The sequence below is a fragment of the Arachis ipaensis genome, chromosome B05 (genome assembly GCF_000816755.2).
Source record: "Arachis ipaensis cultivar K30076 chromosome B05, Araip1.1, whole genome shotgun sequence".
NCBI classification, from domain to species: domain Eukaryota; kingdom Viridiplantae; phylum Streptophyta; class Magnoliopsida; order Fabales; family Fabaceae; genus Arachis; species Arachis ipaensis.
In genome coordinates, this window is record NC_029789.2 from 102,558,846 (window position 1) to 102,565,318 (window position 6,473).

The following is a 6,473-nucleotide window of genomic DNA, read 5'->3' on the forward strand; positions in this document are numbered from 1 at the left end:
ATCTAGTAGTAGTGAATATATTTTTGTAAATGTATATTTTAATTATCATATAAAAAAATTTAATTATTCTATTGGTTTCTATAATTTTATCAAATTTTTAATTAGGTCTTTATATTTTTTTTTTAATTGGGTCCCTACACTGTTTTTAATTTTGTAATTACATTCTTTTCATGTTGAAAATATTAAATTAACATAATATTTTTATCAAAATACATGCGGTCAAAAATTTAATTAAGTTTTTAATTATAAATATCTTCAATTTGCGAAAAAATATTTAGTTAATTCTAATATATTTTACACTAGGAAGGACTTAATTACAAAAATAAAGTAATGTAAGGATCTAATTGAAAAGGAAAAAAAGTATAAGAACCTAATTAAAAATTTGGTGAAACTATAAGGACCAAAAGAGTAATTAAACCTATGAGAAATAATGACAATCGAGTTGTGCTTGAGTGTGATAGTCCTATTTTTTTATGCACTTGGAAATTAAATTTTAGAGAAAAAGACAAATAGGTCTCTGACCTTTTGCACTACGGACATTTTTGTCACTGTCCATTGAAAAATACTTTTAAGTCCCTGACCTTCACAAAACATGGACGGATCAGTCCCTTCGGCCAAATGCCTCCGTCAGACCCAACGGAACGCGTAGGTCACGCGTACACGTTGGTCACGTGTACGCGTCGCCATGAATTCAACAAATCCCCATTTCTTCATGAATTCTCCACTTTGCATGCTTTTTTTCATTTCTTTCAAGTCATTCTTGCCTTCAAAACTTTAAACCACTCAAACAAACATATCAAGGCATCGAATGGGAGAAAAGTAAATTAAATTTAGCAATTTAGGGTGTGTTTGGCTTAACGTTTGAAGCATCAAACGATAAGTTTAGTTTTTTTTGAAAGTTTCACTTTTTAGTTTGGCTATTTTTTCTTCTTCTGAACGTAAACGTGATTCTGCTCTTCAACCCAAGTTTAGCCAAAGCTAAAAATGATAGCTTTTGTATTTACATTTTCACGTTAAATTGAAATTTATTTTCTATCTCCCAATTTTGTCCGTCATTATTCACATGATTAATTTTGTTGCTTTTTTTTATAATATTTTTCCTCTATTACCCTCTCATGGATATTATTATTCTTTATAGAATTCTTATTTTTTTTTTGTTTATATACATTTTTTATCTATTTTTTTGTATAAAATAATAATAGTAAAATTATAGCGTACTAAAAAAGAATACTAAGAGTACTAAAAATATCTATATAAAAATATCATAAAAAACTTTTAGATTTATTTCCATCACTATCAAGATAAATATTTAATTTTTATTATTTTTAGTACTCTCTTTTATGATTATAATTCTCGTGTACTATATTTTAGTGTAATTTTTTTATAATATAAATTATGATCTCATTAAAAAAGACAAATTGAATAAAAAATTAATCATAGGTAATAATATAATCATAAACGTTGAATTTCAAAATAATATTAAAAATAAGATTATTAAGAGTACGGAATAAGAGTACGATGTAAAAGAATACTAAATTAACATTTTGATGTCAAAACTCGCAATGTAAGGCTATGATGATGAAAAAAATAAAAAAGAAAAAAAAAGCCGACGAAAAATGTTACTAACAGTGACTTTTAACTTTTAGAGCAGTTTCATCATTGTAACTTTCTTTAATCATGTAGAGGTTGTATCATTCTTACTTTCCTCTCATTCGATGTCTTGATATATTTGTTTGAGTGATTTAAAGTTTTGAAGGCAAGAATGACTTGAAAGAAATGGAAAAAAACATGCAAAGTGGAGAATTCATGAAGAAATGAGGATTTGTTAAATTCATGGCGACGCGTACGCGTGACCGACGCGTACGCGTGACCGACGCGTACGCGTGACCCACGCGCCCACGCGTACGCGTGACAAGCATTACGGGAGCCACGTCGGACTTTTCCGTTGGGTCTTGGACGGAGGGACTGATTCGTCCAAGTTTTGTGAAGGTCAGAGACTTAAAAGTATTTTTCAATGGTCAGGGATGAAAAGAGGTTGGAAGATAGAGTTAGGTATAAATTGTGAAAATCCAGCGAAAAACTAAGTTTTCGAGCCACTTCGACTAGAAATTTCAAAAATTCGAATGACACGGTTAGATTTCATTTAATGATCCGATTTTGAACACGCAAAAAAATAAATAATGATATTTTAAGATAAAAATATTTTATCATATTAATATTTTATTATAATGATATTTTATGATAATATTATTTTAACCAGGTCGAAAATCTACCGAGATAGTCTAATGTCGGCACTCTCTCATGAACTTAGCTATGCTAAGGCATCCTCATATATCTTTTTTTTATTATGCGTGTGATAAACCACAATTTTATGGTTTATTTTGGATTGAATTTGGTGGATTTTATCAAGTTGTCTCACATTTATTCATTGAAATAGCATGGTTTTGTGAATTCTCCCTAAATTGTGTTTAAGAGTGAAAACATGCTTTTTAGACCCTTAAATCGCTAAATTTAATTCACTTATATTCCATTTGATGCCTTGATGTGTTTGTTCAGTGATTTCAGGTATTAGAAGGCAAGGATGGCTTCAAGAAATAAAGAAAAAGCATGTAAAAGTGGAGAAATCATAAAGAAATGAAGTTTTGAAAATCTGTTCCGTTGCGCGTACACATGTCTCATACGTACGCATGACCTGGAATTTTGCCACATTACGTGTACGCATGCCTCATGCATACGCATGACTGCCAGCACGTAATTTACTTAAGTAGTGTTAGTTTAGGCCAATTTTGTGCCCAATCCAACTCATTTATGAAGTATTTCATGCAATTCTCAAGGAGGATCAAAGGGGCAATGAGAAAGTAGTGTTAGTTTTAGGCTTTTATTACGTTTTAGGTCAATTCTAGAGAGAGAAGCTCTCTCTTCTCTCTAGAATTTAGGGTTCTTAGTTTAATTTCTTCTTAATTTTAGGATTGAATCTTATTTTAATCTAGTTTTCTTTACTTTTTCTTGTTTTAAAATCCTAGTTTATTTAGTTTCTCTTGTTAGTTTTTTTATTTTTCTTATTTTAGTTCATGAATTCTCTTATCAATTTCAATTTTCTTTTAATGCAATTTGAGGTTTTCATGTCCTTTGATGTTTGCTTTAGTTGTTCTTATTGAATTTTTGCTTTGGTTAGTTGTAACTTTTATTAATTCTTGCATTTTATGATGTTAGCCTTTATTGCATTCTAGGTGTTTGATGAAATATTTCATTTGATTATGGAATAGATTTTTGTATTCTTGGCTTGGGTAGGTAACTTGGGTGATCTTGAGTTACTAATGTCCAAGTTGATTGATAATTTGGAGATTTTAATTAGTCTTGTTTGCATGGACGCTAGTCTTTCACTAAGTTAATTAGTGAGTTGGCTAGGACTTATCGATTAGGATTAATTAAGCCCATTTGACTTTTCTCCGACGTAGGAAATGACAAAGTGGAATTGCTCTTTACAATTATCATGTTGTAGTTAGTAACGAGGAAACTGATCCTTAACCATCAACCCTTGCCATTTGCCAAGGTCTTTCTTATAGTTGATTACCTTAATTGTCTTAGTTTAATTGCTTTTGATATTTAGTTATTATTTGCTTCTTTAATTTCTTGTCTCTTGCCATCTCAACCCCGATTTCCCTCATAGCTAATAATTGAGCACTCAATTGTAATTCCTATGGAGAACGACCCGAGATTCTACTCCCGGTTATTTTGGTTTGTATTGTGACAACCTTTTAAACTTTGATTGCAAGTTAATTGTTGGTTTGGACTATGCTTGTAACCAAATTCTATTGAGGAAATCTAAACCAACATTAATTATCACATCAGCATGCTTATAGTACACGCACAAACGAAGTTTAGTGCTGTTTTGGTGTCATACGTAGGCATGGTCCATGCGTACACATGAATTGGTAAAAACTTGTGGGTTGTGTGTATGCATGAGGCATGCGTACGCACAAGTAGTGCTCTATTTTGCAAAAAATTTCAACTCTTATGTACCAAACTAAGCATTCCAAACACCTAATAAGATATCAAAACAATACCAAACCTTATTAATCATACTAAACTACCAATCATACAAAAGTGAAAAGGTGTTACCCATGGTGGGGTGTCTCCCACCTAGCACTTTTGTTTGTTGTCCTTAAGTTCGACATTTTGATGAGCTGTTTGTCAAGGTGGCTTATGCTTGAATTCATCATTGAACTTCTACCAATACTTGGACTTCAATTTATTGCCAAAATTTCCAACCAAGTGCACCAAGCCTTGATGAAGTTCCATACAAGTCAGGCGCTCCCGAAATTGATCCTCATCTTGTAATCCGAGATCTCGAACCTTGTTTTCACACCCGTCTTCTGGTTGATTCGTGTGATTCCACTTAAGTGGGCTCACTTCAGAATTCTCATATAGACACCAAAGCACGCTTCTATACCTAATCAATTGAGCACTATGCCAACCTTAGAAACCAAATTTTAAAGTTTCAACCCTAATGAGCCTAAATTTACGTTGCCAACCACTAACCCACTCTCTCTTACTCTTTAATCCACAAAGAATTCTAAGTTGACTATTTGTCTCAAGCAAACCATATTCAAGTGGAATAAAGAAGCTAAGGGATCTGAGTTTTACCCACTTGAATTATGTAATGGATGATGGAGACTTAGGAAGAGAGGTTTCCAACAGTCTTAACAAGGCAATTTCTACTCCCTTTTTACCTTCTTGAAGGGCTTCCACCTTTTGACAAGATTCACCATATTCAATTTCTTCCTCACCAACTTCTTCTAACTCTTTTCTATCGCTCAAGTCATATCTTGGAGATTGTGTAAAGTTTATGTCAATATCCATTTCAAATTCAATGGAGAAAGGTTCATCAAACTCAAAGAAATCATTCGTTGGTGTGAAACCATCGTCAATAATGGGACTTGTCGCTTCCTTAACTTCTTCCAATTCTTCACTATTCATAATATGCCTTGGAGGTTGTGCCTTCTCAACATCAATTTCGAGCTCAATGGAAGAGGACTCGACATCTTCAACAAAATCAACAATGTAACTAGTTAGTGTGGAAGTGTCTTCAACCTTAAAATTTACCTCTTGCTCAATTTCTCCTAAATCTTCAACCATTTCTTCATCTTCAATGATCTTAACTTCCTTCACTTTTGTCCATTCCATGTTTTCCATTTGAGATTCTAGTCTCTCTTTTTTACTATGTTCTTCGGTTGATTTTCCATATTCGGTAATGGAAGTGTCTCGATAGCATGAGCGTTGTAAGGCCAAGTGAACTACGGTTTTGGCTAGGATAGCCATGATATTTTCTTGCCGCTTTAGAGCTTCACTTTTCTCTTGAAGAAATCAATTGAGAGTGTCATCCATGAGTGCTTGAGGTGGAGAGGAGGGTTCATTGTTTGGGAGAAAGGTCTCATAATTATAAGGTGGTTCATATTGGTAAGCATATTGAGGTAGTGTATATGAAATTGGTGGTTCTTAGGAGTATTGGTTCTTGGGAGTATTTCTCGGTATACTCTGCCACTGATATATTCCCCTATTTCAACTGCATCAATTCCATCTCTTTAGCATCACAAACGGATCTAGGGAAATACTTTTTGTAAAATTCCTCCTTAAAAGTATCACAGACAATCCCTTCCACCTCTTGTCTCAACAAGCGTTGCACTCCATGCCACCAGTGTTCAGCTTCTCCCTCCAGCATATAGGTTGCAAATTCCACGCGTTGTCCTTCTAGTACATGTTGCGCTCACAGCGACTTTTCGATACCGCGGAACCAGTTATCAGCTTCAGTAACCACCAACGTTCCTTTAAACTTGGGCAGATTTACTTTCAAAAAAGTTGCCAGCATCATAGGTTTATTGTGATTTCCAATGCCTTCATTACCGTTACCGTCTCCACTATGCTCACCATTACGTCCCCCGTTACGATCTCCATTCCTTTCTCCTAAACGGTCAATTGCTCGCGTCATCGCTGTTGCTGTTTCACACACAGCCTCAGCCATGGTGTTTACCACAGCTATAAAAGCATTCGCATCCCTCATCGGACCATCTCACGGTTCGCACCATGCCTACCACATCCCCATCCCCATGCAGCCATCGAGATCTTGTTCGCACCCAATATTCAATATTAATGTGATCAGTCTTAATATTTCAGGCAAAGTGTGAATAGTATCTAAAATGGATACGCAACGACAATCATGCAATTCATATCACAAGGATATCCTATATGCATGAAACACAACTCAGAGTATGCAATGATGCATAATTCAGTCCATTTCCCCAGGCCTTAATAGGATCGAACTGCTCTGATACCAAATTGTAACGACCCAATTTCCAGTATGTCATGATCATAATGAAAATTGAGTGTCACTAACATGCTTACCTAAAACCTTAACTATTTATTGTTAAGTCTGTAATCGTAGTGCACTATCGAATTTTTGGGAGAACTTTTTC